This window comes from Plecotus auritus, assembly GCF_963455305.1.
Source record: "Plecotus auritus genome assembly, chromosome: X".
NCBI lineage: Eukaryota > Metazoa > Chordata > Mammalia > Chiroptera > Vespertilionidae > Plecotus > Plecotus auritus.
The window spans coordinates 93,287,732-93,315,138 of NC_137784.1; the positions used below are offsets into that span (position 1 = coordinate 93,287,732).

At 39.2% G+C, this 27,407-nt stretch overlaps 1 pseudogene across 1 annotated transcript; it reads right to left on the reverse strand.

The window, feature by feature from the left end:
• Window positions 1–24,051: 24,051 nt before the first annotated feature.
• Window positions 24,052–26,118, reverse strand: LOC308239603 (DNA (cytosine-5)-methyltransferase 3A-like; annotated as a pseudogene). The gene has a single exon. The product of its transcript is annotated as a DNA (cytosine-5)-methyltransferase 3A-like (transcript).
• Between the last annotated feature and the right edge of the window lie 1,289 nt (window positions 26,119–27,407).

The window sequence follows — 27,407 nt, forward strand, 5'->3', positions numbered from 1 at the left end:
GATGGCTTTATAGGGGAGTTCTACCAAGCATTCAAAGAAGAACTAAAACCTATCCTCCTCAGACTATTCCAAAAAAATCAAGAGGAAGGCACATTTCCAAGCTCTTTCTATGAAGCCAGAATTACCCTAATCCCAAAACCAGATAAAGACACCACACAAAAAAGAAAACTACAGGCCAATATCCTTGATGAACATGGATGCTAAAATCCTCAACAAAATTCTAGCAAATCAGATTCAGCAATACATTAGAAAGATCATACACCATGACCAAGTGGAATTTATTCTGTGAATGCAAGGATGGTACAATATCTGCAAATCAATAAATGTGATACATCACATAGACAAACTGAGAGACAAAAATCACATAATCATGTCAATTGATGCAGAAAAAGCATTTGACAAAATCCAGCACCCTATCTTGATAAAAACTCTCAGCAAAGTGGGAATAGAGGGATCATACCTCAACATAATAAAAGCCCTATACAACAAACCCACAGACAACATCATACTCAATGTTCAAAAACTGAACTCATTTATTCTAAGAACAGGAACAAGACAAAAATGCTTACTTTCACCAGTCCTGTTTGACATAGTACTAGAAGTACTAGCCATAGCAATCAGATAAGAAGAAGAAATAAAAGGCATCCAAATTGGAAAAGAAGAAGTAAAACTGTCCTTATTTGCAGATGACATGATACTATACATATAAAACCCCAAAGACTCCATCAAAAAACTACTAGACCTAATAAATGAATTTGGCAATGTAGCAGGATACAAAATTAACACCCAGAAATCTATGGCCTTTTTATACACCAATAATGAACCCACAGAAAGAGAAATGAAAAAACAAAAACAACAATCCCATTTACCATAGCACCAAAAAAATTAAGATACCTAGGAATAAACTTAACTAAGGAAGTAACATACCTGTACTCAGAAAACTTCAGAACATTGAAAAAAGAGATAAAGGAAGATATAAAGAAATGGAAGAACATACCATGTTCATGGATTGGTAGAATCAACATCATTAAAATGTCCATATTACCTAAAGCAATCTATAGATTCAATGCAATACCTATTAAAACACCAAGGGCATATTTCAAAGATCTAGAACAAACTCTACAAAAATTCATCTGGAATAAAAAAAGAACCCGAATAGCCACAGATATCCTGAGAAAGAAGAACAAAGTTGGTGGGATCACAATACCAGACATCAAACTATATTACCTAGCCACATTCTCAAAACTGCCTGGTACTGGCACAAGAAGAGACATATAGACCAATGGAACAGAATAGAGAACCCAGAAATTGACCCAAGCAATTATACTCAATTAATATTTGACAAAGGAGGCAAGAGCATACAATGGAGTCAAGACAGTCTCTTTAATAAATGGTGCTGGGGAATTTGGTCAGATACATGAAAAAAAAATGAAACTAGATCACCAACTTACACCATACACATAAACAAATTCAAAAGGCTAAAGGACTTGAATGTCAGACAGGAAACCATGAAAATCCTAAAAGACTCCATAGGCAGCAAAATTGCAGACATATGTTGTAGCAATATCTTTACAGGTACAGATCCTAGAGCAAGAGAGACTATGGAGAAAATAAACAAATGGGACTATATCAAAACAAAAAGCTTCTGCACAGCAAAAGAAACCATCAACAAAACAAAAGGAAGCCCACTACATGGGAGAACAAATTTGCCAATGTTATCTCTGATAAGGATTTAATCTCCAACATTTACAGGGAACTCATACAACTTAACAAAAGGAAGATAAACTATCCAATCAAAAAATGGGCAAAGGATCTAAATAGACACTTTTCAAAGAGGACATTCAGAAAGCCAAGAGACATATGAAAAGATACTCAAAGTCACTAATCATCAGAGACATGCAAATCAAAACAACAATGAGGTACCACCTCACACCTGTCAGAATGGCTGTCATTAAAACAAATCAACAAAGGACAAGTGCTGGAGAGGATGTGGGAAAAAAAGGAACCCTCCTTCACTGCTGGTGGGAATGCAGACTGGTGCAGCCATTGTGGAAAAACAGTATGGTGTTTCCTCAAAAATTTAAAAATGGAACTGCCATTTGACCCAGTAATATCACTTCTAGGAATATATCCTAAGAAAACAGAAACACCAGTCAGAAAGGATATATGCACCCCTATGTTCATAGCAGCACAATTTACAATAGCTAAGATTTGGAAACAGCCTAAATGCCCATCAGCAGATGAGTGGATTTGAAAACAGTGGTACATCTACACAATGGAATACTACACTGCTATAAAAAGGAAGGAATTCTTATCATTTGCAGCAGCATGGATGGAACTGGAAGCATTATGCTAAGTGAAATAAGCTAGTCAGTGAAAGAAAAATACCACATGATCTCACTCATTTATGGATAATAAAGAACATTGTATCCTGATGAACAAAAAGATAGATACACAGGCAGAGAAGCATCGAACAGACTGTTAAATTACAGCTGGAAGGCTGGGGAGGGTAGGGGTGAGGTAAGAGATCAAACGAAGGACTTGTATGCATGCATATAAGCATAACCAATGGAGGCAAGACACTGGGGGAGTGGGGTGAGGACATGTGCTTGGGGGTAAGGGAGGCTGGGGGAAGGTCAATGTGGGGAAAAAGGAGAGATATGTACTACTATTTGTAATACTTTAAACAATTAAGAAAAAGAGAAAGCTACCTTGTCCGATATCATGCTTCCTTTCTGAGGGTGGCCTCAATTCAATAATGGTCAATGATCCCTTGCCCCAAATCAGGATATCACTTATAGTTAGTCCAAGCTCTGGAGTTTCCTCTGGGATTTGCTGAGGCCTTTGTTCCATAAACATCATAGTTTAACTTCTCCCTCTGCCCAACTCTCCTTCCATCAAATCAGAGTCTGTTTCCTGGAGGAATTGGCCTATATGAATCAAAGTACATTGAGATTTGTCTATGAGACTGGCAAAAATCCAAGAATTTGACAACATACTCTGTTGGCAAGGCTATAGGAAAAGGGCATTCTCATATGTTGCTGTTGAGAAAGCAAAATGGTACAATTCTTCTGGAGAAGAATTGGCAATATTTAGGAAAATTCCACTATATTGATCATTTGACAAAGAAACAGTTTTTGCAAACTATCCCAAGGACAAACTCATAAAAATACACCATAATATGTGCACAAATATATCTTTTAAATATATATATATATATATATATATATATATATATATATATATATATATATTATTGTTATAGTTTTACAGATATCCCCCATTTTCCCCCTTTCACCCCCTCTTCTCAGTCCCTACAACCCCCCACCCTCCCCCCGTTCAGGTCTTCACTACCCTATTGCCCATGAAAAGATACTCCACATTATATGTAATCAGGGAGTACAAATTAAAATAGCAATGAGATATCACTACACACCTAGTAGAATGGCCCAAATCCAAAACACTGACAACACTGAATTGTAGAGAAGGTGTGAAGCAACAGAAAGTTTGGTTCATTGCAGGTGAGAATTCAAAATTATATAGTCACATTGGAAGATAGTTGGGCAGTTTCTTTACAAAAAATAAGTATGTTCTTACCATACAATCCGGCAATCATGTTCCTTGGTATTTATCCAAAGGAATTAAAAACGTACTATGTCTACACAGAAACCTACACATGGATGTTTATAGCAGCTTTCCCCATGCTAGCCAAAACTTATTAACAACCAAGATGTCCTTTCGTAGGTGAATGGTTAAATAAACTGAAGTACATCCAAAAAATTGAAAATTATTCAGGGCTAAAAAGAAATGATGTATCAAGTCATGAAAATATATGGAGGGATTATAATGCATATAACTAAGTGAAAGAAGCCAATCTGAAAAGGTTACATATTGTATAATTCCAACTATATGACATTCTGGGAAAGGCAAAGCTATGAAGACAGCTGAAAGATCAGTGGTTGTCAGGATTTGGTGTGGGGGAGAGTGATGAATACATGGAACACAGAGGATTTTTAGAGCATTAAAATACTCTATATGATATTATAAATGTTGTATCCTTGCCATTACATATTTATCTATAGAATGTACAATAATAAGAGTGAATCAAACTATGGACTCTGAGAGATTATGATATATCAATGTAGGTTCATCAACTGTAAAAACTGTACCATTCTGGTGAGGGATGTTGATAGTAAGGGAAGCTATGCATGTGTGGGGGTAGAGGATATATAGGAAATCTTTGTACCTTCCCTTCAATTTTCCTGTGAATCTAAAATTGCTCTTAAAAAATAAAGTCTTAATAATAAAAAGTAAGTCAGTAAGTAAAATAAATAAGTAAATATGTTTAAAAGAATATACATGGTCACCATATAGTTGACCCCTAATATAGTGACAGAAGATTTGACTTTGGGTGGTGGGCACACAATACAATATACAGATGATATATTATAAAATTGTACACTTGGAATCTGTATAATTTTATTAACCAATGTCACCCCAATAAATAATTACATACATACATAAAACATTATTCATTGATTAAGAAAAGGAAAAGATATCTAGATGACAAATCGGCACTAGAGGAATGTAAGTTAAGACCACAATAAGATATATCCCAGATACCTAAAACCTAAAAGACTAATCATACCACGTTTTTCTGTTTGTTTGTTTTAATGTTTTCATTCATTTTAGAGAGAGAGGAAGGGAGAGGGAAAGAGAGAGAAACATTGATGTGAGAGAGAAAAATCAATCTGTTGCTTCCTGTATGCACCCTGACTAAGGACAGAGCCCACAACCTGGGCATGTGTTCTGACCAGGAATCAAACTGGTGACCTTTCAGTGCATGGGGCAACACTTAACCAATTAAGCCATACTAGCCAGGATTAACCATACCAAGTTTTGATGAAACTGTGGAACACTTAGAATTCTCTTTTACTCATGGTGTGAATGTAAAATGATAATTCCGCAATGGACAAAAATTTAGCAGTTTCTCAAAAGGTTAAAAGTATGCTCACCATATGATTAAGCCATTCTACTCCAGAAGAAATGAAAGCTTATGTTCATACAAAGGCTTGTACACAAATTTTTATAACAACTTTATCATAGCCAGAATCCTGAAAATAACCCAAAAGGGCATCAAAAGGTGGTTGAATAAACAAACTATGGTGTAACCATATAGTGGAATAAAACCTGGCAATGAAAATATTAAATTATACTTGCAATGACATAAATGAGTTTTAAAATAATTATGCTGCATTAAAGAAGTCTAACAAAAATAAATACATGTTCTATGATCCTATTTATATAAAATTCAAGAAAATAAAAACCAAGATAAAGTGGTAGGAAATAGATCAGTGATTGTCTGGTGTGTGGAGGAAAGCAGTAGTGGAGAAAACAATAAAATTTGGAGGGGGCATAATGGATATGTTCACCGTCTTGATTGGAGTCATGGTTCCACTGACGTATACATATGGTAAAATTTATCAAATTGTACACTTTATAGGTAGTTTATTGTATGTCAATTATATTTAATAAAGGCATTTACAAAATAAAGACAGAGAAGACAAGGAAATAGTGTATCATATGTTCATTAGGAAAACATTACTCAGATGTACACATTTTTGACACAATAATAAGAATAATACTATTAATGGGAGTTAGTCAACTTACTATTTTATTTTAAAATATTCCATGTATCTTAACTAGAAATTGAAATTAACTACTCTACTACTCTTTATTAAGGAGAAGGAGAAAAAGCTACTAGGAAACATAGAGAAAGGATAATGAATTGCATTTTGATTGAAGCAGTCTTGTCCCAGAGTTCTCACTTTTTAAAATATATATATATTTATTTATTTCAAAGAGGAAAGGAGAGGGGGAGTGAGAGAGAAACATCAATGATGAGAGAGAATCATTGATTGGCTGCCTCCTGCACACCCCCCTCCGGGGTTTGAGCCCACAACCTGGACATTTGCCCTGACTGGGAATCAAACCATGACCTCCTGGTTTGTAGATCGATGTTCAACCACTGAGCCACTCCAGCCAGCCCCAGAATTCTCACTTTTAATCACTGCACTATAAACGTTACCTTTCTCAAGCCATTCCTACCCCTACTTTCTAGGGATAACCTGTTAACACTATGGCATGTGTTCTTTTAGAACATTACTCATGTGAATACAATATACATCTATCTGTCCATTTATATTGATCTATGAATATTTACCTTAAAGACAGGATGTATTAAGGAACAAGAGAAAGCTGCTGCCTTCATAGACCTTCCATCCTACTGAAGACATAAGAACAAAAGAAATGATAGTCCTACTCTGAACTGGAGATTTTAGATAGAGTAGCCAGGAAAGTTCTCTCTAAAGAGATATTTTAGCAGAGACCTAAACAAAGTGAGGGAGTGAGTCATAGGAACATTTGGAGATAGTATTCCAGCCAAAGAGGACAAGTACAAAATCCCATTTATATGGCAGAAGCACATTTGCATTATTTGAGTGACTGCAAAGAGGACAGTGTGCTTAGATCAGAGTGAATAAGGGGAAACATCAGAAGAAAAAGTTGAAGTACCCATTGGCAAGTTCATGTAGGAACTTGAATATGAAGGTTTTGAACATGGTAATGATAAAAACTATTTTTAAGATAATTCTGTTTTTCGTGTTTAATAGAATATAAGGGGAACAAAGGTATAAACAAGGATAGAAGTTAGGGGTTCTAATAGCCCGATAATGGTGAGAAGTGGTTGGCTTCAGAATATATTTTGAAAGGCGAATCTGTCAGAATTTGTTGATAGATCAAATATTGAATGTGGAGGATAACTTCAAGTTTGATTAACTGAGTTAATGGTGAGGCATTTTACAGAGCTGAGGACCACTAAGGGGAAGCAGGTTGGAGATGAGGGAATCAAGCACTCAGTTTGAACTTATTTTATACTAGCATACCTCAGACATGTTACAGGTTTGGTTATAGACCACAGCAATAAATAAGTATGGCCATAAAGCAAATCATAATCTTTTTGCTGGTGGAAGTCTTGCCTTCAATTTGTAAAAAAGCACAAAATCTATAAAGTGCAATAAAATGAGGTATGCCTGTATAAATAGGCTTACAATTAATGATATACATACTCATAAGTATGCTAACACATATGCATATATGCACACTTATATAGATGTTATTTATTTATTTTCATTTTTGACAGGCCCTACTTCAGGTTTATTTGTGCAAATAGCACAGGAGGACACCGACTCCATGCACACCACAGCCCAGGGGTCACACCAGCCCTTCCATCCTCACATTTGCAGACAGAAATCTCTACTCTGGTATCTTCTTGGGGTCTGTGCACCTTTGTGAGCCTAAGCTGCAGCTGCAGTCTGGGGCTTAGTTTGAGCCTTGCCCTTGGACTTGGACTACAGAGCCTAAGACCCTTGGTGATGCGAGCACAAGCATTTTTCCCAAGCTTGGGTGAGCGATGGAAGCAAGTTGATTGAATTTGTGGTTGCTATCCATTGGGATCTTGGGTGTGACTTCCTTGGGCTCTACAAGGGCCCTTGATAGCCTTGGCACATGCATTCATGGCCTTGACATTGGTGGTCTTCATTTTCTTCAGGCCTTTCTTGTTCTTCTTGTCAAAGTGCATGTTCCTCAAGAACTTGGGGTCTACCCTCTTAAGAGATTCATATCTTTGTGATTCAGGTTTCTTGATGCTGTTTTTGTGCTACTTTTGTGACTGGTTGTCTTGGACTTGGCCATATCTGCACAGAAGCTCAAGGCTCCCTAAACACCTGGGACCAGGAGAGAAAGAGGGAGGCCTCAATGCAGCACAGGAAATATGGACATCAAGGCCCGAAAGTACTACTCCATTTTTATTTTTAGCAATTTTTAGCGATTTTAGAGAGAGAAAGGAAGGGAAAGAGAGGGGAGTGGACATTGATTTGTTGTTCCACTTATTTATGTATTCATTGGGTGATTCTTATTTGTGCCCTGACCGGGAATCGAACCTGCACCCTTGGCATATGGGGACAATGCTCTAACCAACTGAATTACTCAGCCAGGGCTAGATGATTTTTAAAATAGCTAGATTTCTGCTCTTGCTTTTTGTTCTTCACAAAATTTATGTAGGTATTTACACCGTTACATATAAATAAATCCCATTGTTTTCAATATCCTCATGGTATTCCATATCATGTTAAACTAAAATTCATTTGAGCATTTTCCAATTGGTAGACATTTAGGATGTATGCTAATTTTTTCTTTCTTTTTCTTTTTTTTTTTTTTTTACTGCTAGTATTTTATTTTATTTTTTTTCAATTTCTTTATTGATTAAGGTATTACATATGTGTCCTTATTCCCCCATTACCCCCCACCTCCCATTCATGACCCCACCCCCCCTGTTGTCTCTGACCATAGATATGTATAGATATGTATTTGTTGTTCATAATTTTTATCTTTACTTTTTTCTTCTTCCTCTTCTTAAAGAATACCTTTCAGCATTTCATATAATACTGGTTTGGTGGTGATGAACTCCTTTAGCTTTTTCTTATCTGTGAAGCTCTTTATCTGACCTTCCATTCTGAATGATAACTTTGCTGGGTAGAGTAATCTTGGTTGCAGGTTCTTGCTATTCATCACTTTGAAAATTTCTTGCCACTCCCGTCTGGCCTGCATAGTTTCTGTTGAGAAATCAGCTGACAATCTTATGGGTGCTCCCTTGTAGGTAACTAACTGTTTTTCTCTTGCTGATTTTAATATTCTCTCTTTGTCTTTTGCTCTTGGCATTTTAATTATGATGTGTCTTGGTGTGGTCCTCTTTGGATTCCTTTTGTTTGGGATTCTCTGCGTTTCCTGGACTTGTAAGTCTATTTCTTTCACCAGGTGGGGAAATTTTCAGTCATTATTTCTTCAAATAGGTTTTCAGTATCTTGCTCTCTCTCTTCTTCTGGCACCCACATAATTCTGATGTTGGTATGCTTGAAGTTGTCCCAGAGGCTTCTTACACTATCTTCAACTTTTTGGATTCTTTTTTCTTTTTGCTTTTCCGGATGAGTGTTTTTTGCTTCTTTGTATTTCAAATCTTTGACTTGATTCTTGCGTTCCTCTAGTCTGCTGTTGGGTCTCTGTATAATATTTTTTATTTCAGTCAGTGTATGTTTAATTTCTAGTTGGTCCTTTTTCATATCTTCTAGAGTATCACTAAATTTATTGGCCTTTTCTAGGATATTCTTGAAAAGCCTTATAACCGTGGTTTTGAATTCTATATCCAGTCGTTTGTTTTCCTCCATTTCTTTCGTTTGTGATCTGTTTCTTGTCTCCACATTTTCGTTGCTTCCCTGATTGGTAGGGTAGCTTTGTGTGCTAGGTTTCCTATATGGCCCAGTGGGTCGGCCTCCCAGTTAACCTGAGGTGGACACTCTTGGTGCACCCCTTTGGTGACTGTGTGTACAGCCTTGTTGTAGTTAAGTCTTGATTGTTATTGGTATTACTGGGAGGAATTGGCCTCCAGGCCAGTTGGCTGTAAAGATCCGCTGTGTCTATGCTGGGAGAAGTTTGGTGCTGGAGACAGCCTTATAGGATTAGACTTGCAAAATTGCAAAAGCCACTGTGCTCAGCTTGGATGGGGCAGAGTCTCAGGGCGGAACAGACAGTCTTGGATTCCTGTCAGCCCTGCCCTTGCACGCGCGCCTCCAGACCTTTGCCTTCCTCGGCTCCCCTGAGTTTCCGCCTCATAGTCCAGATTCCCCCCTAAGAGCATGGGTCCCCAGGGGCTCACCCAGAACTGGGGTTCAGTGCATCAGGAGCTTCCAACTCCATTCCGCTAGGGAAATCCTTCGGCAACCTCCACATTCAGTCTTCTCTGCGAGCACTCACGCACGTGCGCCTCCAGACCCCTGCCACCGCGGCTCCCCCGAGTCTCCGAGTCTCTGTGTGCCTTTCTTTCTTCCTGACATTCCAGACTCCCCCTGTATGAGCCTGGGTCCACGGGGTTTCGCCCAGAACTGGGGTTCAGTGTAGTCGGAACTGGGGTTCAGTGCAGTCGGGGGCTGCCTTCCTCTCTGCGCACGTGTCTCCATATCTCAGCCCATTGCCTCTCCTCTGATTCTCTGTGAGCTTTTCTCTTTCCTTCTAGTTGTAGAATTTCCACTCAGCCAGCATTGCTGTAGTTCTGGAAGAAGTCCATTCTATCTTTTAGTTGTAGTTTTGAAATTGTTGTGCGAGGCAGCAGTTTAGGTGCCTACCTAGGCTGCCACATTGGTTTCTCCTGTTCTTCCGTCTGTTTATGTCTTCCTCTATCTCTTTTTTCAGTGTCCTGTAGTTTTCTGTGTATAGGTCTTTAACCACCTTAGTTAAGTTTATTCCTAGGTATATTAATTTTTGGGGGGAATAGGTAAATGGGATTGCTTTTTCAGTCTCTCTTTCTGTAGGTTCACTATTGGTGTATAGAAATACCATAGATTTCTTAGAGTTAATTTTGTATCCTGCTACATTGCTGAATTCATTTATTAAGTCTATTAGTTTTTTGATGGAGTCTTTCGGGTTTTTTATGTACAATATCATGTCATCTGCAAATAACGACAGCTTTACTTCTTCTTTTCCAATTGGGATGCCTTTTATTTCTTCTTCTTGTCTAATTGCAATGGCTAATACTTCCAGTACTATGTCGAACAGGAGTGGTGAGAGTGCATCCCTGTCTTGTTCCTGTTCTTAGGGGAAATGGTTTTAGTTTTTGCGCATTGAGTATGATGTTAGCTGTGGGTTTATCATATATAGCTTTTATTATGTTGAGGTATGATCCTTCTATTCCCAAGTTGTTGAGAGTTTTTATCAAGAAAGGGTGCTGGATTTTGTCAAATGCTTTTTCTGCATCAATTGATATGACTATGTGATTTTTATCTCTCAATTTGTGTTTTTTTTAAATTTCTTTATTGATTAAGGTATTTCATATGTGTCCTTATTCCCCCATTACCCCCCAACTCCCATTCATGCACCCATCCCCCTGTTGTCTGTGTCCATTTATTAGGCTTACATGCATGCATATAAGTCCTTTGGTTGATCTCTCCCCCTTACCCCCACCGTCTCCTACCTTCCCTGAGGTTTGACGTTCTGATTGATGTTTCTCTGTCTCTGGATCTATTTTTGTTCATCAGTTATGTTGTTCATTATATTCCACAAATGAGTGAGATCATGTGATATTTATCTTCCTCTGCCTGGCTTATTTCACTTAGCATAATGCTCTCCATCTCCACCCATGTTGGTGCAAATGGTAAGAACTCCTTCTTTTTTACCGCTGTGTAGTATTCCATTGTGTAGATGTACCACAGATTTTTAATCCACTCATCTGCTGATGGGCACTTAGGCTGTTTCCAAATCTTAGCTATGGTGAATTGTGCTGCTATGAACATAGGGGTGCATATATCCTTTCTGATTTGTTTTTCTAGTTTCTTGGTATATATTCCTAGAAGTGGGATCACTGAGTCAAATGGAAGTTTCATTTTTAGTTTTCTGATGAAACTCCACACTGTTCTCCACAGTGGCTGCACCAGTCTGCATTCCCACCAGCAGTGCACGAGGGTTCCTTTTTCTCCGCATCCTCGCCAACACTTGTCATTTGTTGATTTGTTGATGATAGCCATTCTGACAGGTGTGAGATGGTACCGCATTGTTGTTTTAATTTGCATCGCTCTGATGATTAGTGACTTTCAGCAGGTTTTCATAAGTCTCTTGGCCTTCCTTCTGTCTTCTTTTGTAAAGTGTCTATTTATATCAGTTGCCCATTTTTTGATTGGGTTGTTTATCTTCTTTTTGATAAGCTGCATGAGTTCCCTTTAAATGTTGGAGATTAAACCCTTATCATTGATATCATTGGCAAATATGTTCTCCCTTGCAGTGGGCTTTCTTCTTGTTTTATTGATGGTTTCCTTTGCTGTGCAAAAGCTTTTTATTTTGATGTAGTCCCATTTGTTTATTTTCTCTTTAGTTTCCATTGCCCTAGGAGCAGTATCAGTAAAGAAGTTCCTTCGGCATATGTCTGAGATTTTTCTGCCTGTGGATTCCTCTAGTATTTTTATGGTTTCCCGTCTTATGTTAAGTCCTTGATCCATTCTGAGTTTATTTTTGTGTATGGTGTAAGTTGGTGGTCTAGTTTCATTTTTTTGCATGTATCAGTCCAATTTTCCCAACACTATTTATTGAAGAGACTGCCTTGACTCCATTCTATGTTCATGCCTCCTTTGTCAAATATTAATTGAGCGTAGTGATTTGGGTCGATTTCTGGGTTCTTTATTCTATTCCATTGATCTATATGTCTATTCTTGTGCCAGTACCAGGCAGTTTTGAGAACAGTGGCTTTGTAATACAGCTTGAAATCTGGTATTGAGATCCCACATACTTTGTTCTTCTTTCTCAGGATTGCTGTAGCTATTCGGGGTCTTTTTTTATTCCAGATGAATTTTTGGAGAGTTCTTTCTAGGTCTATGAAATATGACGTTGGTATTTTAATGGGGAGTGCATTGAATCTATAGATTGCTTTGGGTAGTATGGACATTTTAATGATGTTGATTCTCTCAATCCATGAACATGATATGTTCTTCCATCTGTTTATGACTTTCTCTATCTCTTTTTTCAGTGTCCTGTAGTTTTTGCATATAGGTCTTTTACCTCCTTAGTTAAGTTTATTCCTAGGTATCTTAATTTTTTTTGGTGTGATGGTAAATGGGATTGCTTTTTTAGTTTCTCTTTCTGTAAGTTCACTATTGGTGTATAGAAATGCCATAGATTACTTGGCTTTAATTTTCTATCCTGCTACCTTGCCAAATTCATTTATTAGGTCTAATGATTTTTTTGATGGAGTCTTTAGGGTTTTCTATGTACAGTATCATGTCATCTGCAAAAAAGGACAGCTTTACTTCTTCTTTTCCAATTTGGATGCCTTTTATTTCTTCTTTTCTTATAGCAATGGCAAGTACTTCCAGTACTATGTCAAACAGGAGTGGTGAGAGAGGGCATCCCTGTCTTGTTCCTGTTTTTAGGAGAAATGGTTTTAATTTTTGTCCATTGAATGTGATGCTGGCTGTGGGTTTGTCATATATTGCTTTTATTATGCTAAGGTATGATCCTTCTATTCCCACCTTGTTGAGAGTTTTTATCAAGAAAGGGTGTTGGATTTTATCAAATGCTTTTTCTGCATCAATTGATATGACTATGTGTTTTTTATCTCTCAATTTGTTTATGTGATGTATCACGTTTATTGATTTGCGGATATTGTACCATCCTTGCATTCCTGGGATAAATCCTACTTGGTCATGGTGTATGATCTTTCTGATGTAGTGCTGGATCGGATTTGCTAAAATTTTGTTGAGGATTTTGGCATCTATGTTCATGAGGGATATTGGCCTGTAATTCTCTTTCACTGTGTTGTCTTTATCTGGTTTTGGTATTAGGGTGATGCTGGCTTCATAGTATGAGCTTGGAAGTGTTCCTTCCTCTTGAATTTTTTGAAATAGTCTGAGGAGGATAGGTTTTAGTTCTTCCTTGAATGTTTGGGAAAACTCCCCTGTGAAGCCATCTTGCCCTGGGCTTTTTTGCCTGAAGCTTTTCAATGACTGCTTCAATTTCTTCCATAGTTATCACCCTATTGCGATGTTTAGAATCTTCCTGATTGAGTTTGGAAGGTTGTATTTTTCTAGGAATATGTCCATTTCCTCCAGGTTGTCCAGTTTGTTGGAATAGAGTTGTTCATAGTATTTTTTAACAATCCTTTGTATTTCGGTGGGGTCCCTTGTTATTTCACCTCTTTCTGATTTTGTTTATTTGGGTCCTCTCTCTTTGCTTCTTGGTGAGCCTGGCTAGAGGTTCATCAATCTTGTTTATCCTTTCAAAGAACCAGCTCTTGGTTTTTTTGATCTTTTGTATTTTTTTTTTTTTTGTCTCAATGTCATTTATCTCCACTCTGATCTTTATTATTTCCTTCCTTCTGCTTACACTGGGCTTTTCTTCTTGCTCTCTTTCTAACTCTTTGAGTTGTAGGGTTAGGTAATTTATTACCATTGTTTCTTGTTTTTTGCAGTAGGCTTTTAGAGCTATGAGCTTCCCTCTCAAGACTTCTTTCGCTGTGTCCCATAGATTTTGGATTGTTGTGTTTTCATTGTCATTTGTTGCCATGATGTTTTTTATTTCTTCCTTTATCTCTCTGGTAACCCAGTCATTGTTTAATATCATGCTGTTTAGTCTCCATGTGTTTGATTTTTTTGGATTGTTTTTATTGTAGTTGATTTCCAGTTTTATGCCACTGTGATCTGAGAAGATGCTTGATATGATTTCTGTCTTCTTGAATTTGAAGAGACTTTGCCTATGACCCAACATATGACCTATCTTTGAAAATGACCCATGTGCACTTGAGAAGAATGTATATTCTGTGGCTTTGGGGTGAAATGTTCTGAAGATGTCAATTAATTCCATCTGGTCTAGTGAGTCATTTAGGATTGATGTTTCTTTGCTGATTTTTTGTTTAGAGGATTTTTCCAATGGTGATAGTGGGGTATTAAAGTCTCCTACTATGATTGTATTGCTGTCAATCTCTCCTTTGATATCCTCCAGAAGTTGTTTTATGTATTTGTGTGCTCCTGTATTGGGTGCATATATGTTTACCAGAGTTATTTCTTCTTGTTAGGATTGCTCCCTTTAGTATTATGAAGTGGCCTTCCTTATTTCTTGTTTTGTCCTTCATTGGATATCTAATTTGTCAGATATAATTATTGCTACCCCAGCTTTTTTTTCATTTTCATTTGCCTGAAAAAATTTTTCCATCCCTTCACCCTCAGTCTGTGTGCATCTTTTTTTCTGAGGTGGGTTTCTTGTAGACAGCAGATATATGGGTCGTGTTTTCTTATCCATTCTGTTACCCTATGGCTTTTGAATGGGGCATTTAATCCATATACATTTAATCCATTTACATTTTAAGTTATTATTGATAGGTGCTTATTTGTCACCATTTTTATTCTTTATCCCTGTGTTCCTTCTTCGCTTCCTATTTCTTTTTTTTTACAGCAGACCCTTTAGCATTTCTTGCATTGCTGGTTTGGTGGTAATAAATTCCCTTAGTCCTTTTTTGTCTGTTAAGCTCCTGATTTCACCTTCAATTTTGATTGATAGCCTTGCTGGGTACAGTATTCTTGGATTCAGACCCTTCCTTTGCATGACTTTGTATATTTCATTCCATTCCCTTCTGGCCTGATGAGTTTCTGTTGACAAATCAGTTGCTAGTCTGATGCGGGTTCCTTTGTATATAACTTTCTGTCTCTCTCTGGCCACTTTTAAGATTCTTACTTTGTCATTGGTGTTTGGCAATTTAATTATAATGTACCTTGGCGTCAGTCTTTTGGGGTTCATTTTGCTTGGGACTCTGTGAGCTTCTTGGATTTGTGTGGTGTTTTTTTCTTCCCTATATGAGGGAAGTTTTCTGCCATTATTTCTTATAACAGGTTTTCTATTCCTTGCTCAGTTTCCTTTCCTTCTGGAACCCCTATTACGTGGATGTTATTTTGTTTCGTGTTGTCTCAAAGTTCCCTCAGGCTCTCCTCCTGCTTTTTAATTTTTTTTCTAGAAGTTGCTCTACATGGGTATTTTTTCCCATCTTGTCTTCTAGCTCACTGATGTGGTCCTCTGCTTCTTCTAGTCTACTTTTGATGCTTTCTATTGAGTTCTTTACAGTAGCGATGTCATTTTTCATTTCTTCTTGGTTCTTCATTTCCTCTTGGTTCTTACTCATATTGTCGAATTTGTCTTCCATTCTTTTCAGCCACCTTATGACCATTTCTCTGAATTCTTTCTCTGGAAGGTTGCTTGCCTCCATTTTGTTTACTTCCTTTTCTGGTGATGCCTGCTTTTCTCTCATATGCGGGCTGTTTCTTTTTCTCCCCATGGTCTCTCTTCTCCAGGTGTCTGGTTATGTAGTTCTCTCTCTCCAGTGTTGATTTAAAGACACAAAATACAAACCAACCAGGTACAACACACAAGGCACTGAACAGAAATGTATTCACGATATTAATAACCCCAAATAAAGGTGACCACCAGAGAAAGGCAAAATTAGGAGTTTCTGAGGGGAAAAAAAATAAAAGGATAGAGAAGTCTATCACCTGGAAACCAGCACTGTGATAAATGGTAAAGGGACTGATGTAATGAGAAGAAGAAATAGAGAGAAAGAAACCTAGACATACAGAATTAAAATGACAATAAATAAGTACCTATCAATCATAACCTTAAATGTAAATGGATTAAATCCTCTAATCCAAAGACATAGAGTACATGAATGGATACAAAAACATGACCTAATTATATGCTGTCTATAAGAGACCCACCTCAGTGCAAAAGACTCACACAGGATGGGAGTTAATAGATGGTAAAAGATTTTCCATGCAAATGAAAATAATTAAAAGAAAGCTGGGTTTGCAACATTCATATCTGACAAAACAGACTTTAAAATGAAGCATCAAAAGAGACAAAAAGGGCATTACATAATACTAAAGGGATTGATCTCTGAACGCATAATAATCTGGCCACTCAGTGTGTGTGTGTGTGTGTGTGCGTGCGTGTGTGTGTATGTATGTATATATACACATACATACACACACACACACACACACACATACACACATATATGAGAGGCCCGCTGCATGAATTCGTGCATCATGGGGTCTGGCCAACCTGGCCAGAGGGAGGGGATATTGGGCAGTTGGCCAGCCTGCCTGCTGGTCGAAGTCCTGGTCGAGGGGACAATTTGCATATTAGCCTTTTATTATATAGGGTATACACTGAGTGGCCAGATTATTATGCATTCAGAGATTATAATAATCTGACCACTCAGTGTAGTACTGGAAGTCCTAGCCATAGGAATCAAAGAAGAAGAAGAAATAAAAGAAAGCCAAATTGGACACGAGGAAGTAAAATTCTCATAATATCTGACAAAGGGAGCAAGAATATACAATAGAGATGACATGATATTGTCCATAGAAAACCCTAAAGGCTCCACCAAAAAACTACTAGGTTTCATAAAGGAATTTGAAAATGTAGCACAATATAATATTAATACCTAGAAATCAATGGCATTTTTCACACCAATAGTGAATTCTCAGAAAGATAAACTAAGAAAAAATCCCATTTACTATTGCAACAAAAAAATTACAATACTTGGGAATAAACTTTACCAAGGAGGTAAAAGACTTATACTGGAAAAACTACAGGACATTGAAAACAGAGATAGAGGAAGATATGAACAAGTGGAAAAATATACCATGTTCATGGATTGGTAGAATTAACATCATTAAAATGTCCATACTATCTAATGCAATCTACAGATTCAATGCAATCCCTATTAAAATAACATTGGCACATTTCACAGATCTAGAACATATACTCCAAATATTTATATGAAACCAGAAAAAAGGACCCCAAATAGCCACAGCAATCTTGAGAAAGAAGAGCAAAGTTGGAAGGATCATGATATCAGATAACAAGCCACTGTAATCATTCCATTGCAATCAAAACAGCCTGGTACTGGCACAAGAACAAGCATATATCTCAATGGAACAGAACAGAAACCTCAGAAATTGACCCAAGCCATTACAGTCAATTAATAGCTGACAAAGGAGGCAAGAGCATACAATAGATTCCAGATAGTCTCTTCAATAAATGGTATTGGGAAAATTGGATAAATACATGCAAGAAAATGAAACTAGACCACCAACTTACACCATACACAAGAATAAACTCAGAATATAAGACTTAAATGTATGTTGTGAAACCATAAAAATCCTAGAAGAAACCATGGGCAGCAAAATATCAGATATCTCGCCCTAGCTGGTTTGGCTTAGTGGATAGAGCTTCGGCCTGTGGTGGTAACAGTCCCAGGTTTGATTCCAGTCATGGGCACATACCTTGCTTGCTGGCTTCTCCCCATCCTGGGCCCAGGTCGGGGCTCATGCAGGAGGCAGCCAGTCACTGTGTTTCTCTCACATCAATATTCTGTCTTTCCCTCTCTCCAATGGTCTTAGGCTCTACAGCAGCGGTTCTCAACCTGTGGGTCGTGACCCACAGGTTGAGAACCGCTAGCACAGTCTCCTAAGACCATCGGAAAACACAGATATTTACATTACGATTCACAACAGTAGCAAAATTACAGTTATGAAGTAGCAACGAAAATAATTTTATGGTTGGGGGTCACCACAACATGAGGAACTGTATTAAAGGGTCGTGGCATTAGAAAGGTTGAGAACCACTGTAGAGCAAAGGAAATTAAGAAGAAAATAAACAAATGGGACTACATCAAAATAAAAGGCTTCTACACAGCAAAAGAAACCATCTACAAAACGAAAAGGAACCCACTGTATGGAAAAACGTATTTGTCAATGATACATCTGATAAAGGGTTAATATCCAAAATACATAAGGAATGCATACAACTTAACAAAAGGAAGACAAACAATCCAATTTTAAAAATGGGCAAAGGACCTGAATAGACATGTCTCCAAAGTGGACATACAGATGTCTAGAGACATGAAAAAATGCTCAAAATCATAGATCAAAGAGATGAAAATTAAAATGACAATGAGGTAGCACCTCACACCTGTCAGAATGGCTACCATCAACAAATCAACAAATGACAAGTGCTATTGAGGATGTGGAGAAAAGGGAACCCTGAAACACTGTTGGTGCAAATGCAGACTGATGAAGCCATTATGGAAAACAGTATGGAGTTTCTTTAAAAAAATTAAATATGGAACTGCCATTTAACCCAGTGATCTTACTTCTAGGAATATATCCTAAGAGACCCAAAACACCAATCAGAAAGAATGTATGCACCCCTATGTTCATAGCAGTACAATTTGCAATAGCTAAGATCTAGAAACAGCCCAGGTGCCCATTAGTAGATGAGTGGATAAAAAAACTGTGGTACATTTATACCGTGGAATAGTGTGCAGCAGTAAAACAAAAATGAGTCTCTTAACCTTTGAGACAACATGGAGGGACCTGGAGAGTATTATGCTAAGTGAAATAAGCCAGTCAGAGGATGACAAGTATCACATGATATCACTCATAAGTGGAATCTAATTGAACAACAACAACAACAACAAAAACTAAAGAAGAAAAAAGATCCAGAGACATAGAAGTATGGAGCAGACCGTGGAATCTCAGAGGGAAGGCAAGGTAGGGTGGGTGGGTGGGTGGGTGAGAAGAGCTCAACCAAAGAACTTGTATGCATATGTGCATATCCATGGACACAGACAATAGGGGAGTGAAGGCCTGGGGTGGGAGGTGGGTGCAGGCTAGAAGAGGTCAATGAGGTAAAAAAGGGGACGTATGTAATACTTTCAACATAAAGATTTTTTAAAATAAGAGAAAATAAATGAATGAGTAAATTTGATTCCTGGGTCCCACCCAAATGACTATCCCAGGGGATATCATTTACTAGGAATGTGTGGGCCCAAGGATTTGTGTATCAAAAAAACTCATAGTATTTCTGATAATCAACCAAACAGTAAATTATGTTCCAGAGTATCTTATACAATCTATAAAAGTACTCCATATGTGCTGGCTTAGTTCCAACACATTACCAGTGTCAGAAGAAGGGCAAATTTGCAGAAAAATTTCTACAACCATATCTAAATTGTCATAGGCAAGAGGAGCTTAAAGAGACATGATGATGAAAGTGTTATTCTAGACAGGATCCTGGAACAGAAAATGACATTAGATTAAAGTTAAGGAAATCTGAATTAAGTGTAGATTTTAATAATAATATAACAATACTGGTTCATTAATGATAACAAATGTATTATACTAATGTGAGAGGTTAATAATAGGGAAAACTGGTTATGAGTATATTGAAACCCTAATAGGAAGATTGCCAACATTCTTTTAAATTCTAAAAAACTTAAAAGATGTATGGAGCTGTTAGTATTCTCATTTTACAAATGAGAAAAGCAAAGATTAAAGAAATTATAAGCTCTGCCTAATAGCTTAGCTAGTAAATGCCAGAGTAGTGACTCATGTCTATCAGAATTTCTCAGACTCCGACCCAGTTTCCCTGATTATTACAATCTTAAGTCAGTATGATACATTTGCTACAATTAATGAATCAATACTGACACACCATTATTAGTCAAAGGCTGTACTTTATTTAGATTTCCTTAGTTTTTACCTAATATCCTTTATCTTTTTCAGACTCCCACCAAGAATACCACATTACATTTAGTCATTGTGTCTGCTATGGGATTAATTATTTCCCTCCAAAATTCATATGTGGAAGCCCTACCCTAAATTACTCTGAATGTGAATTATATGGATATAGGGCCTTTAAAAAGCCGATTGAGTTCAAATTAGGCCTTTAGCGTGGGCCCTAATCCAATCTGACTGGTATCATATGAAGAGGAAATTTGGACACATAGGGAATTGTCAGAGATTCACACATAGAGGAAAGACCATGTGAGGACCTAGCTCAAAGGTGGTCATCTGCAAGCCAAGAAAAGAGGCCACCCCACCTACATCTTGACCATGCACTTCTAGCCTCCAGAACTGTGAGAAAAATTTGTTGATTTGTTGTTTAAATAGAATACCCAGTTTGTGGTATTTTGTTATGGCAGCCCTAGCAAATGACAATGTCTTATTTTTAACAAAAATCACCTGTGGGCATTTTTCAATATTAAGATTTCAATGTCTCTCCCCATATTTTAGATTCAGTATGTGTTGTGGTGGCCAGTAAGAATCTGCATTTCAAGTACACTGATGTTTGCTATAATCGAGCAATTTTGAAAAACACTGCTCTAAGCTAATGTTTTTAAATCTTCAATGCTCCTAAAAAACCTCTGGGCCTATGAATCTAGTTAAAATGAACATCTTAGTGTAACATCTTTAATGTTTCTGATTAAGTAAGTATGTGAAGGGCACAAAACTATTTTAACAGATATCTCTGGTGATGCTGATATGAGTGGTCTTTGGGTCACAGATTGGGAAACACTTTTCTTTCCTATCCAATGGGCACTAAAGAGGTACATATTCCCCAGGGGGGAATCCAAGATGATATATTGAGGTTTGCAAAAATAATTTTGAATGTCTATTTATATTGTAACCCATTCTTTTAAAATCTCAATGTCTTGTGCATGTTTTTATAAGGTATTAGTATTTGATTTACACAGTGATATCTTCTACATGACACGCACTGACCACCAGGGTGCAGACGCTCAATGCAGGAGCTGCCCCCAGCCCGCAGGCCCTGATCACTGTTGGGGCCTGCAGGCCAACCTCCTGGTCCCTCCTTGCAGCCAGCAGGCTCCGATCACCTGATTGGGGCTGGGCCCCCGGGCTGGGATGGGGAACTGGGGTGGGGGGCTGTGGCGGCAGATGTGGCCCCTTTCCCAGGGGGGCCGAGAGCCCGCTCCCTCCTTGGGGCTGGTGGCAAACCTCCCGGGTCCCTCCCCCCATCCTTCTGCCCCACCAGCAGGCCCTGATCGGCCTACCACCACCCCACCCCCACCCTCCGCTACAGTGGTGGTTGGCCCCTCCCCCCAGCCGGCAGGTCCCAATCGCCTGATCAGGCCTGGCCCCTGATCTGGCACAGGGAACTGGGAATGGGTGGCAGTGGACAAGGATGACAATGGAAAGAGGAGGAGGAAGGCAGGGAACCTAATCAGCCCTGATCGCCGATCAGGCCTAGGGACCCCACCCATACACATATAGCAAAATTCATGGGATTTTATGATAAAAATTATTTTACTGAAAATGATGTACCATTAAATTTTGTAAATTATTGACCAAGAACAAATGAATGAAGAGAATAAATTAATTTCCTGGAAACTTTCTGCCTTGGAGAAACAATCTGAGGAAGTTGTTTCTTCACATGAAATACTAAGGCTGACTAGTGGAAGTCTTGGTCAGAACAGTTCCAGAGCAAGATACTAGCCACATCTCTGTCAGTATTCATCTATCTTTAAAGCTAAATAAGGTCAATGATTTGAATTTTTTGACCTCAGATATTAAGTGCTTCTTGTTGAGATACAAAAATAAAGCCTTGCCCTAGCCAGTTTGGCCCAGTGGATAGAGCGTCAGCCTGCAGACCAAAAGGGTCCTGAGTTCAATTCCACTCAAGGGCATGTACCTTGGTTACAAGCTCCTCACTGGCCAGGGCACTGATTGGGGTTCATGCAGGAGTCAACCAATTGATGTGTTTCTCTCACATCAGTGTTTCTGTCTTTCCCTCTCTCTTCAACTCTCCCTAAAAATCAATGGAGCCCAGCCATAGTGGTTGAGCATTAACCTATGAACCAGAAGGTCATAGTTTGATTCCTGGTCAGGGCATATGCCCAGGTTGTGGGCTCCATCCCTAGTGTGGGATGTGCAGGAGGCAGCTGATTAATGATTCCCTCTCATCATTGATGTTCCTATCTCTCTCTCTCCCTTCCTTTCTGAAATCAATAAAAATATATATTTAAAAAATCAATGGAAAATATCTTTGGGAGAGGATTAACAAAATGAAATAAATAAATAAATAATAGAGCCTTAGGTTCTAACGTGGGACCTAAGATAGAAAGAGAAAACAAATATCACTCCTTCTGGCTTTTAGGTAAAACCTGTGGATGAAGATTTGTAAGCACATCAACTAAAGCTTATACATGCATAAAGTTCTGGTTGAGTATAAAATACAATTTAATAAGTGACTAAAATGACTTCAATCAATAAGTATTTACAGAGCAATTACAGTGTACCAGGCACTATATTAGTAATGCACAGAATATTCCCCAAAAGTTTCAAATTTGTTGTGCCTTTGTCTGTGAATGCTGCATCCATTTGCAGCTAGGGTTCAAGGTCTGGAGAACGGGCTGATGCACAAATGAATATACTAGACAAGAAATATAAATTTAGAAGGCATGGGGGAGCCAGGCGGAGACCTTACCCTCTAGTGGAGAGGCTCTCTGAAACCCCAGACACATTAGCTTTTATTTACTAGAATACATATTTTCCCTTTAGCAAAGCAAACAGGCATATCAAAGGTAAAGTTTGGTAAACAATAAAGGATTATCAGGTTAGGGCAGTGGTCGGCAAACTGCGGCTCACGAGCCGTGGTTTGCCGCTCTGTTGACTAATGAGTTTGCCGACCACTGACCTAGACTCTCGATTCCAATAATTACAGGTTGTTGTTGTTCCTTGTGATTAAGCCCCTATCCCAGTGGTTGGCAAACTCATTAGTCAACAGAGCGGCAAACCACGGCGGCTCGCAAGCCGCATGTGGCTTGCGAGCCACAGTTTGCCGACCACTGGGTTAGGGGATTGCCTTCAGCCATTCGGCCAAAAGCAGGGCAATATTATACTGATTTTCAGCCTTTGCTGAATATCCAAGTCCATTAGCCTCCCAGCGTACTTCTTGCATAATTATGCTAACTTCTTGTTGGTCTTAGCCTCCAGCATTTGCCCATTTTTAAATTGGGTTGTCTTTTAAAAGTCAGATTGTAAGAGTTCTTGATATATTCTGGATGCTAGACCCCAATCAGATATATAATTTTTAGATCTTTCATTCTGTGTGTTTTCTCTTTACTTTCTTTTTTTTTAGATTTCTGTAGAATTTCCTTTTTTCTTTCTCTCTTATCTTTTCCTCTCTGCAAGGTATTGTTACTATGTTTTGTTATTAATTTTTGCTGCAATAAACCCTCTTGTTTCAGTCACAGCAAGAACCAAAAACCCAAACAAACAGAAAACCCCTCTGAAAAGAGTAGAAAACAAAAGATAGCTGTTTGACCAAAAAAAAGGGGGGGGGGTAGGAGGAGTGGGAACTTGATGTTGTTTTTAAATAGGACTAAAGATTAACATTGAAACACCAGGAGATGACGTCCAACCCTTTTCACCAGGCAAAGCCCTCTGGTGTTTTCGCCTCTGGTTTTTGTTTTAAATTCCTTTTTCTCTTTTGGGTGCTGATATTTCTCTCCATCCTCATGTTCTTTGTGTTTTGTTGTGTTTTTGTTTTTTGTTGGTTTGTTTAACCTTGTGTCACTACCTCAGTTTGCCCTCATGTCCCTTACACATAAGCAAAATATTCCTTCAGCAGAGCGAAGCGGTGACGGATGACCGGCATGCTCCACCACCGGCCTCTGCCTCACCAAATGGCTCATGTTGAAGACGTCGTTATAGTGGACAGGGAAGTCAAACAACCTTTCCATTTCAGTGCACCATAAGATGTCCTCTTTCTCATTCATGAAGATGGGGAAATGCTGGTCTTTGTCCTCCTTTATGGAGTTTGACCTCATGGTAATGGTCCTCACTTTGCTGAACTTGGCTATTCTGCCATGCTCCAGACACTCCTGCAGCTCCATCTTGTCATTCACAGTGGATGCCAATGGCCTATTCATACCAGGCTGACACTTCTTTGGCATCAATCATCACAGGGTTGGACTCGAGAAATAGTGAGATGTCCCTCTTGTCACTAATGCCCATGGCCACCACATTCTCAAAGAGCCAGAAGAAGGGGCACTCATCTCCCTCCTTAAACTGCGCATCATGCAGGAGGTGGTAGAACTCAAAGGAGAGCTGGCCAGTGCCCTCGTAGAGTCCCTTGTGGGAAGGTTGATGAAGGAGAGGTCATTGCACGGACTGCCCCCAATCACCAGGTCGATTGGGCCCCACTCCTGGATATGCTTCTGCGTGATGCTGCAGGCGTCCCTGACGTACATGATCTTCCCCTGGTGCTGCACCATGCCCACCGTGATGAAGTCCTTTCACACCTCCGAGGCGATATAGCAGTCTACCTGAATGCCCAGGTCTTTCAGCACCAGAAGCCCTGTAGCAATTCTGTCAAACAGCGACAGCACCTGGATGGGCTTCCTCTTCTCGGCTGGGACAGGTGGGTAAACCTTTGGAAGGTCAAATTCCTGGTCGTGGTTATTGGCAAAGAACATCTGCAGCCGCGAGGGCCAGTCATCTGTCCCCGCAGCAGCCCATAGGTGCCCTTGTGCCCACCCATGTAGCAGTTCCAAGGTTCTTCTTTAATGGCTGCCTGGGCAGCGCCGGGCCCCACCAAGAGATCCACGCACTCCACGCAAAAGCACTTGCAGCAGTTGTTCCTGCATGTGAGCACCTCATGCCCCCCACAGCAGATGGTGCAGTAGGATTGATTGCTGTTGTCATCGTACTGGTATGTGCACTCCAGGAAGCAGTTCTTGCAGTTTTGGCACATTCCTCCAATGAAGAGAGGGTGTTCCAGGGTGACGTTGAGGCTCCCACAAGATATGCAAATGTCCTCAATGTCCCGGCACTTCTGCCGCACCTTGTACACCAACTGCTCTCTTGTGCATTTGTCAATAATTTCCCTGACCTTGGGCTTCTCAGTTGTGCTCTTCCAGGGCTTTTTGGCTGGTGGGGGTGGTGCATAGGTACCTGCCTCAGGTTCAACCCACATGTCTGTGTAAACTTCTTTGTAGGGGTTCTTCTCTTCTTCTAGTGGTTCCAGGCCCTTGGGGCCAGAGAGCTGGAACCCTCCAAGGGCCCATTCGATCATCTGCTTGTTCTCCACTTCCACAGCCTTGGCAGTGTCACTCTCATCGCTGTCATGGAATGCTGGGAACAGCTTCCCGGCTCAGCTGCTGGCACCTGCAGCATTTCGTAGATGGCTTTGCGGTACATGGGCTGCTTGCTGTAGGTGGCCTGGTGGAAAGCACTGCAGAAGGAGCTCAGCGGCATCAGCTTTTCAACACACACCACTGAGAACTTGCTGTCTCCGAACCACATGACCCAGCGGGTGCCTTCAGCTGCTCAACTCCGGCCCGTCATCCACCAAGACACAATGCGATCTGGCCACCAGGAGAAGCCCTGCAGTTTCCCCCACACCAACTCCCCAATGCCAAAGCCCCGGCCATCTTCGTACTCTGGTTCGTCATCGGCTGCTTTGGTGGCGTTCTTGGCCCCTGTGTCAGCCCCCACAGGCTCAGGGGTTGCAGGCACTGTGGCTCACGAGCCGTGGCCACAGTGGGGGATGCAGGTCAGTTGGCTGCTGAACTGCAGGATGGCTGGCCTCCTCCACCTTCTGAGACTCGCCGGATCCCTGGTTTTCTTCCACAGCGTTCATTACTGCAATCACCTTGGCTTTCTTCTCAGCCCATAAGGCCAGGTGCAGACCCTCTGTGGTCCGGCTCAGGTGTGATCCCCGGCCCAGGAGCTCTGTAAGTAGCTGCCCGTCTGCGGGGAGGGGAAGGGGCTCTTTACTTTCTTAATAGTGTCCTTTGAAACACAAAAGTTCTTCATTTTGAAACTCAATTTATCTATTTTTTTTTCTTTTTGTGCTTGTGTTTTTGGTGTCATATCTAAGAATCCATTATCAAGTTCTTGAAGGTTTATTCCTATATTTTTGCCTAAGAGTTTTATAATTTTAGCTATTATTTTTAGGTGTTTTATTCGTATTTGATTTAATTTCTGTATATGGTGTGAGGAAAGGATCCAATTTATTTTAACATAGGTATATACACCTGTCCCAGCATTTTTCATTGAAGAACATATTCATTCCCATTAAATAGCCTTGGAAACCTTCAAAAAATTAATTGCTCTTAGAGATATGGGTTTATGAAAAGTGGAAAAACAAAACAAAAAAAAAAGAAATATAGGTTTATGTATGTACTCTCAATTCTATTTCATGGCTCTATCAGTCTATCCTTACACCAGTTCCACACAGTTTTGATTACTCTAGCTTTGTATTAGGTTTTGAAATAGGGAAATGTGAGTTCTCCAACTTTGATTTTTTTTTTCCCTCCCAAGTTTCTTTTGGTTGTTCTGGATTGATTGAATTCCCATATTAATTTTTTAGGACCAGTGGTCAAATTTTACAAAAATGTCAGCTGGGATTTCAGCAGGATTGCATTAAATCTTTATATTAATTTGAGGAATATTACCTTTTTAACAACAATAAAACTTCTAATCCATAAACAAAATATGCCACAACCTTTGTGACAGGGTTCAGGATCTGAAGGAGAGGCCAACGCACAAATGAAAATACTATAAAAGAAATATGAATTTAGAAGGCATGAGGGGCCAGGTAGAGACCTCTCTCTTGGAGAGACGCACTGACTTCTAGCTGGTCTGCTTTTTATTTACTTGAATACACATTTGCCCTTTAGCAATGCATACAGGCATATCAAAGGTAAAGTTTGGTAAACAGTAAAAGGATTACCAAGTTAGGGAATTGCCTTGAGCCATTGAGCCCACAGCAGGACAATATTATGCTGATTTTCAGCCCTGCTGAATATTGAAATCCATTGTCTTTCCAACAGTTCTTTTTTGCATTAATATGGTAACTAATATTTGCTTTAGCCTCTGGCAAAAATATCTTTCCATTTATTTAGATCTTTAATTTCTTCCAATGATGTTTTATAGTTTTCAGTGTATACA